We start from the raw sequence: 7,788 nt of genomic DNA on the forward strand, positions 1-7,788 counted from the left end.
TTCTCCTTTTCAATGAATATCGAGGGTCTTATTGCGGTGACATGATGATCAATGTTTTACTGCCATTTGACCCCCCAAAATAATCTCGCTCTTATCCATAATGTCACCATGTAGACTTTCCTATTGGCTGTATCTGCCAGCTGTTGGCTAGAGCGCACGTACCAAGACCAGAGTAGGCACATTTGCTATTTAACACAACAGTCTTTGTGACAAAATTATCATTAGAGTTGAAAATGAGATGGAAACACATTGAACTTTTGATTTGTATTCGGCAAAGTACATTTGTGTACTATGTCATCGGCATTGATTTTTATCCGCACTGATTTTTGTTTGGTTGAAACACCACTGGTGGGAAAATGTGCATATTTTCTTTATGTGGATTTTTCAATATTTACATGAAAATCTGTCTTCAATTGGATGGAAACCTYGTCATAGAGGCATACTAAGGCAAGAGAAACGTGACACAGTGTGCAAATGATAACACATTATTGCAGCAAATTACGAAATTTATTAAAATGCTGGAAGTGAATCCTGGAAATTAAACAATTAACTATGCAAATGAGCAAAAGCTGTGTGCATTAAGGAAATAGACGCCTGGCTCAAATAGAAGCCTGTCTCTAATAAGCGCCTGTTGTGTTCAGTGATTTAAGCAAGTAAATGCCTGGGCTATTAATTAAAGTTTTACGGTATATTTGGTTGGTTGTATTAAAGGTATCTAAAGTCACTTCAACCAGAAAACCAAATTTCAACAAGAAAATGACATCATAATCCCTGATAACAAAAATGTATCACATGAAACCAGAAGATCCATTTGTGTCCATAGAAACATGTCTCTTCTCGCATTCTCACACATCACAATGGAGTACAAATAATAAAAAAACACAACCACAACAATGCTAACTGAAATAATTCACAATTCATCTAAAACAAAAGCATTGTTGTGAATTAAAACCCTGCAGTGTTTACATCAAGAGGGGTACAACTGAGCGTGCCCAACTGAGCGTGCCCAACTGAGCGTGCCCAACTGAGCGTGCCCAACTGAGCGTGCCCAGATTGTGTTAGCGAGGCGGCTAAGTGTGACATAAAGACCCAGAGACATAGCATAGCATAGCATGTGATGTGGTAAACATGCCAGTAAGTATTTTATGGAAAACAAAATTCCAACCACAGCAGAGAGAGTTTCAATTTCTACCTCTGAAATGGAGGTTGGGAAACGATAGAGGAGAAAGGAGTAATCACCACGGGGTGAGGGAGTGCACAGCACACGGCCGAGCCCAGACAAACCCAACCGTCCACTTGATTGATTTCAGGTCGGGGATAAAAGCATGATTGCATATTCGTACCTCAATTAAAGGGTTACTCTAGCGTTTTCTCTGTAATTCAACCTGGCGTCTGGTAAAGCTGCATGCTTTTCGGCACATCTTTATTTACCAGGCACAGACCAGCGCTAATATGAAAATGTTTCAGTATCTTGTCTAACTTAAAGATGACGTATGATTAGAATGAAAAACACTGCAACGTTGCGTCTTTTATCTCTGTGCTGTTTACTATTGGAAAATACCACTAACTCTATCTCATTGAAAAAATATGTATGTGTGTGTGTATGTTTGTGTGTGTGTGTGTGCATGTGTGTATGTGCTTGCAGTGCGCTTACTTTAAGACATAAGCAATGACTATCCTGCTGTGAGTAAATCAGGTTTTCCGAAGTTAAAGAATGATGGCTCGTAATGGTTTAATTCCAGGAAAAAAAACATCTATCACCTCTGGCTAGGAGAGACTACCCATCCAGAACCTTTTGTCCTGGCCGATTTGCCATCCGTTGACAGGGAAAGTGTGCTTCTAGAACATTTGGTAACCCTTTATGAAGACTTTCAAGAATACACATGAGTAAATTATTAATAAATAGTGGTATTTTTTAACTAGGCAAGTCAGTTAAGAACAAATTCTTATTTACAATGATTGTGCGCCGCCCAATGGGACTCCCAATCACAGCTGGTTGTGATACAGCCTGGATTTGAACCAGGGTGTCTGTAGTGATGCATCTTGCACTGAGATGCAGTGCCTTAGACCGCTGCGCCACTCGGGAGCCCCCCATTGCTCCTGCAGAGTAGGTTACATACAATTAACAAATGAGTATTTTATGATTTATGGAATCTATAAGCATCATACATCGAATGCAAATTTGTAGCATTCTTTGAACATTTTCTTCATATTTTCTTATGCATGTAACCAAAACATTCTAGAGCTTTAGACTAAATTTGCACTATAATTGCCATCCACACAGGTGTACATAATCTGTGGCGCTTATAGATGTATATATATATATATATATATATATGTTATAAAATCATGAACTTTACAGGTATATATTGAAAGGAGAAACAACTAAGTCACTGCAGTGATTTTCAAAACTCTCCTCGGGGAACCCAGACCTTTCATGATTTGTTGTAGCCCTGAACTAGCTCGTCTGATTCACCTAGTCAAGGGCTTGATAATTAGTTGACAAGTTGAATCAGGTGTGCTATCTCTAGAATAGTTCTAATACATGGAATAGCTGGCGTGTCCCTGAGTGGAGGTTTGAGGACCGTTGAACTAAGGACACAGTGCAGTGGAATGAAGACTTGGGAAAACACCCTAGACCAACTAGTTAGAGACACCTTTTTAATCTCCAAGCCAGACCTCAATGCACCTGAGCCCATTAGATGTTCTGATTGGCTGGGCCAGGAGACTGAGGTCAGGAGGACTGGTTAAAGGTGCGGTGGTCACAGAGGAAATGAGGTTTCTATTTGTGTCTAAGTGCTGGAACACTGGAACAGGAACTGGTGCATGACAGCATGGAGGAGCACTTCCTTTACACACACTCTACGTGTTGATTGGATTATTTTTTATCCTACGTGACCTATCCAACACAATTATACCCTGTTCTCCACTGTACTTTTTTTTCTTCATTTCTTTCTTTCATTCATTCATTCTTTCTTTCTTTCACAAACACTAACATATGTGCGCGCATGCACCCACACAATCCCTTCTCCAAAACACACCCACACAAACACCATCACTCAGATGGTGTGTGTGTGTGTGCGTGAGTCATAATGCTCCCCAATCACGTGAATCCCTTTGTTCCTGATTTCACGCTTGGTTTGCACACAGCTTGAGCCGGACTGGTGTCATCACTTCTCTGCCTTTCACTCCTGCCAAATCTCTCTCTCTCTCTCTCACGCACGCACGCACGCACGCACGCACGCACGCACGCACGCACGCACGCACGCACGCACGCACGCACGCACGCACACACACACACAGAGATCCCTGGCAACTCTTCCTGGTTTTGTGCCACATGTTGGTTCCTTGTTTGTGTCTTACTCTAACACATGTTGCGGTGTTTTTCTTGTTTCTTTGTTTGTTTGCTTTTCGGTCTATTCTTGGTCCATTCTTGGTCCATTAACATCTCCATGTGAGGAAATTAATGAATCTGAACATTCATCTGTCACTTGATTCACTTCTAAGCAGATATAGTATAATGAATTATGCAAGACTGGTTTGACTTACATGGTTACCATCATTCAAGTGACTTTGATAGATACGGTAGGTCTATGCAAACATAAATATATGTTGTGGGAAACCTGCCTCCGAAGTAAATAGAGAAAACATGCAAATAAACACAAACAAACGTGACATACAATATCCTTGTGTAGGTTCTGCCCATCCAAGCACTGGCTTAGTGCCACTCACCCGTAGGAAGAGATGTGAGCCGTAGCTCAAGTTTGACATTTCTTGGAAGATCATCTCTCCACTGAGGTTTTCTCACTTAAAAGTGAATTCAAATGCCAATGAATTTGCTTTGTTCCCTCACATCCATTAAACACTCGTTTTAATGAGGATGACTGTGCAATAGCAATGGTCGTTGTACATTATGAGCCCTCTCGTGTTCTTAGTTCTGATCAGATAAACAAATAAAGCACTGCTGGAGCCAGGAGCAAGAGACAGAAGAGAGAGGGAGAGAGAAGGAGGGGACAGGATGAAGGACAGGAGGAAGGAGAGAGCGAGAGAGAGTCCCAAGAGAGACGGTCCCAATGCACAGTAGCTTTTAGACACTGCTTGCATCCCAATGAAGAGATTCCCTTGCAACAGAGAAGCAGGAGGGCCTGGGAACAGACACTGTACAGCGCCAGAATGTTAGTAGAACATTACCAGAATGTTACCATAGTGTCACTAGAATGTTACCAGAACCAAGCCTGACAGACAAAAGTAAGTCGCACCTGAACCCATTATCAGAACTGGCCACAAACCTAAGGCGAACTTAACTACTGTAGATTTCATACTATCATTGTGTATTTATAATACACCCGCCCTTCTGTGTTTGTCTCTCTCTTCAGTCTACTCTTTCACCCTCCTTCTCCCCTCTTCTCTCTCTCTCTCTCTCTCTCTCTGTTCCTCCATCTTCCTCCATATATTTCACACGTTGTGTTTATCTCTCTCCTCTGTCTACTCTTTCATCCTCCGTCTCCCTTCCCTCTCTTATTCCGTCTTCCTACATCTATTTCTCCCTCTCTTTCTCTCTGGTTCTCTGGCTTTGCGAACGGCTCCGGCAGCAGCAGTCTCCTTCATCTTTCTCCTATTTCTCCCACTCTGTCTCTGATTGGGCTCATTGGCTGGCAGCAGTAAAAGTGTTAACGTATGCCGGGCCACCTCCACTCTCCTCTCTCTCCCTGAGGAGGATTAATAACGAATTATGTCAGGTCACTCGTCCAGATGGGCCTATCAGATGGGTCCACTGTCTGCTCCTCACCTCCGACAAGCACCTCCGACCCCAGGGTCACTGTCGCCCCTGGCAACATGAAGTCTCGGGCCAACGGCAGGGGCCCACTCTTGGGGGCGACATGGGGGTTGGGGGGAGATGAGTTGGGAGTGTCTGTCCATCCGCCCATGACTGGTTAAAACCCCATGAATACAGGAGGATTCCCCCTCTGCGCTGGGGTTGGGTGGTTGATCTCCATGGTCTTGATTTTGGTATTACTAGTTGCATCCTCCTCTCTGTGATCAAGCAGATGGCTGAGCGCGTGGAGACATGCATTCACACACATTCAACGCACGCCTCGGCGGCCGGCAGATCGACCGCTGCCACCCTGAATGGACCCGACACAAGCCGATCCACCCCTTTCTATCTCATTATAACGCTATAGAAACATAAGAACATAATAGGGAGGGAATTAAGTGCCTGCATGGATGTCAAAGGGGGGAGGGGGCGGGTGGTTCAGGGAGGCAGGGAGAGAAAACTGGGACACGAGCTAACAAGCAACAAGCTTCGCGGCTCGCCCCCTCCGCTTTGTGTGGTGATTAGCACTCTCCACAGGGGCTGATGGGTAAAAGACGAGCCCTCTGGGATTCGGGGGCTTATAAAACAGGCACTTAAACAGCCAGGCAGAGTGGCAGCAGCGATGAAACAGACACAGGCGTCTGAGCATCTGCCTGATAGGAAAACCTGTGGTGCGCTATGTGAAAGGGGATATGGGTTTAGCATATAGATATGGCCCAAGCGAGTGATTGATGTCTGTTTAAAATGTGATGAACCATTAAAATGTAATTGAAATGTAGCCATATCAAAGAACTGCTGAATCACGCTGTGACCATTGCACACAATGCAATCTCGAAGACAAAAATGGACCAGGGCTCATCTTTTACACGTTAGCCCTGTGCAGTGTCCATAACTATGACAATTAGCCTTAATCTGTCAAAAAATCTGGCATATTACAGAAATAATGATTGATTAATTAATTAATGTGTATTTATTTTCCCTGTCTAATAAACCTAACAAAGGGTTGTGTGACAAAAAAGCATTTAGTAGATTCTTGATACACATGTACGGTTAATACACTGAATGCAATCATGGTTAGCCTCTCCCATCTGTCTAGCCAAAGTGTTTTATTCCGTAAGTCAAGCAAAGCCCACTAAACTCTTGAGGAAACAGAGAATTTGCACAAGCAAGCCCCCATACAACTGTCTCTCTTCCCCCATATGGCATCACCGGTCCTCAGGATCCAACTAGAAGACAAAGCACCTCAGATCAGAGGAGACAAAAGATGCTCCTCTACAAAGGAAGGGTCATCTCCAAGACACGTCTCATTCTTTTCTCCATTTAGTCCGTCCGTCCGTCCATCCTCTCTTTCTCTCTCTGAACATAGATGAGGTACTTTCAGAGCCTATCTATCTATCTATCTATCTATCTCTCTGTTTGTCTGTATGTCTCTTTATCTAGTCACACTAACAATCATCTATGTATCATTATAACCAATGCTATTTGAGTAACTATTCACAATAAACCGTTTTTTGACAATGTGACTACCATTCAGTGAGTTTCTTCCCAGCACAGATTGGTTAGTGACTAGGGTGGCTTCTTTTAGAAATACTCTTCGAAAGTACTTCAAATACTCAAATACACTAACTCAAATGCACTCCCATGCATTTAACCCAGGTATTTGAAAATGCTGTCGAATACAATTCGTCAGACTATTTGGTTTTTACAAATAACCATTTAAATACTCAAATAAAAGTACCTGTTTTGGGCTGTGTATTTGAAAATTCTCAAATACAGAGAAAAAGTATTTTAAATACCAGATACTCAAATACAAATGAATTTGAACACAGGTCTGATCAGTGACTTGGGTGGATATTCTATTGTTAACACCCAACACTTAAATCAATGGAATTACTAACGTCATTGTTAAAATTGGTAGCTCAATTACAGTAAATGGACGGGTACGTGTGGATAAACACAGCTAATTGCTCCTGAAAAGGTTCATTATGATCATCCGACAATTACTTAAGTATTGTTGTGCTGTAATGAGATTATCTCTACTGGTCATGTTTCTCCTCTCCATCTCCCAGACAATGGGCTGCAATTTAAGCTGTCGCTCTCTCTTGCTCTCGGTCTCTCTCACTTTCTCTCTGTCTCTCACTGTTTCTGTCTCTCTCACTTTCTGTCCATCTTTCTCTCAAGTTTTCTCTCTCCATCTCTTTTTCTATATTTCTATTTTGCTCTACACTTCTCTCGCTGTCTCTCTCCGTCTATCTTTTTCTCTCTCTTTATCTCTTTTTCTCCATTTCTATTTCTCCATTTCTATAACTTCTTTTCAAATGTTATTTTTCTTCCTCTCTATCTTCCTGTCTCTGTCGCTTTCATTTTTCCTCTCCATCTCCTTTATCCTTTTTCCTTTATTGTCGAAGTCTTTCTCAACATGCAGTGTTTCGGCAAATAGTAGTTGTGATTCCTGAGTAAAGGCTCAAAGAAGCTGTTTATGCAGTTGCTGGCTGCTAAACCGCTGTTTGTTTGAGGTCATCAGAAGCAATCCACTACACAACTCTTGTAGATCTCCTCATTCATATTTATAAATGTGTTATATTGACACAATGTTACAGCAGGAATGAAATGCTGACCTCTTGAAGAGCAACCTCACACCATCAGGTAGATGTATTCCTCAGCTGCTTAACGAATCAGGAAAATTAACCTCCATACACACACCTCATTACCCAACACACGCCACCTTTCATTTCACAGCAGGCGTGTGATGTCATTACCACGCACCAAGGCCTCCCATTGGCCAGAGGCCTGGATTTTCCCTGTTCATATATTAGCACAATGCATTGATTGGCCCATTGATTACCCTATAATCCAATCACACGGCTGTTATTGATCTATTATAGAGTCCCCCCCCCCCCCCCAGACAATAAGCACTCTGCCACAGACTCTGAATCAATAGGCACAGAGGGAGAGGAGTCTCCTCACAGCTA

This window comes from Salvelinus sp. IW2-2015, unplaced genomic scaffold, assembly GCF_002910315.2.
Source record: "Salvelinus sp. IW2-2015 unplaced genomic scaffold, ASM291031v2 Un_scaffold1063, whole genome shotgun sequence".
NCBI lineage: Eukaryota > Metazoa > Chordata > Actinopteri > Salmoniformes > Salmonidae > Salvelinus > Salvelinus sp. IW2-2015.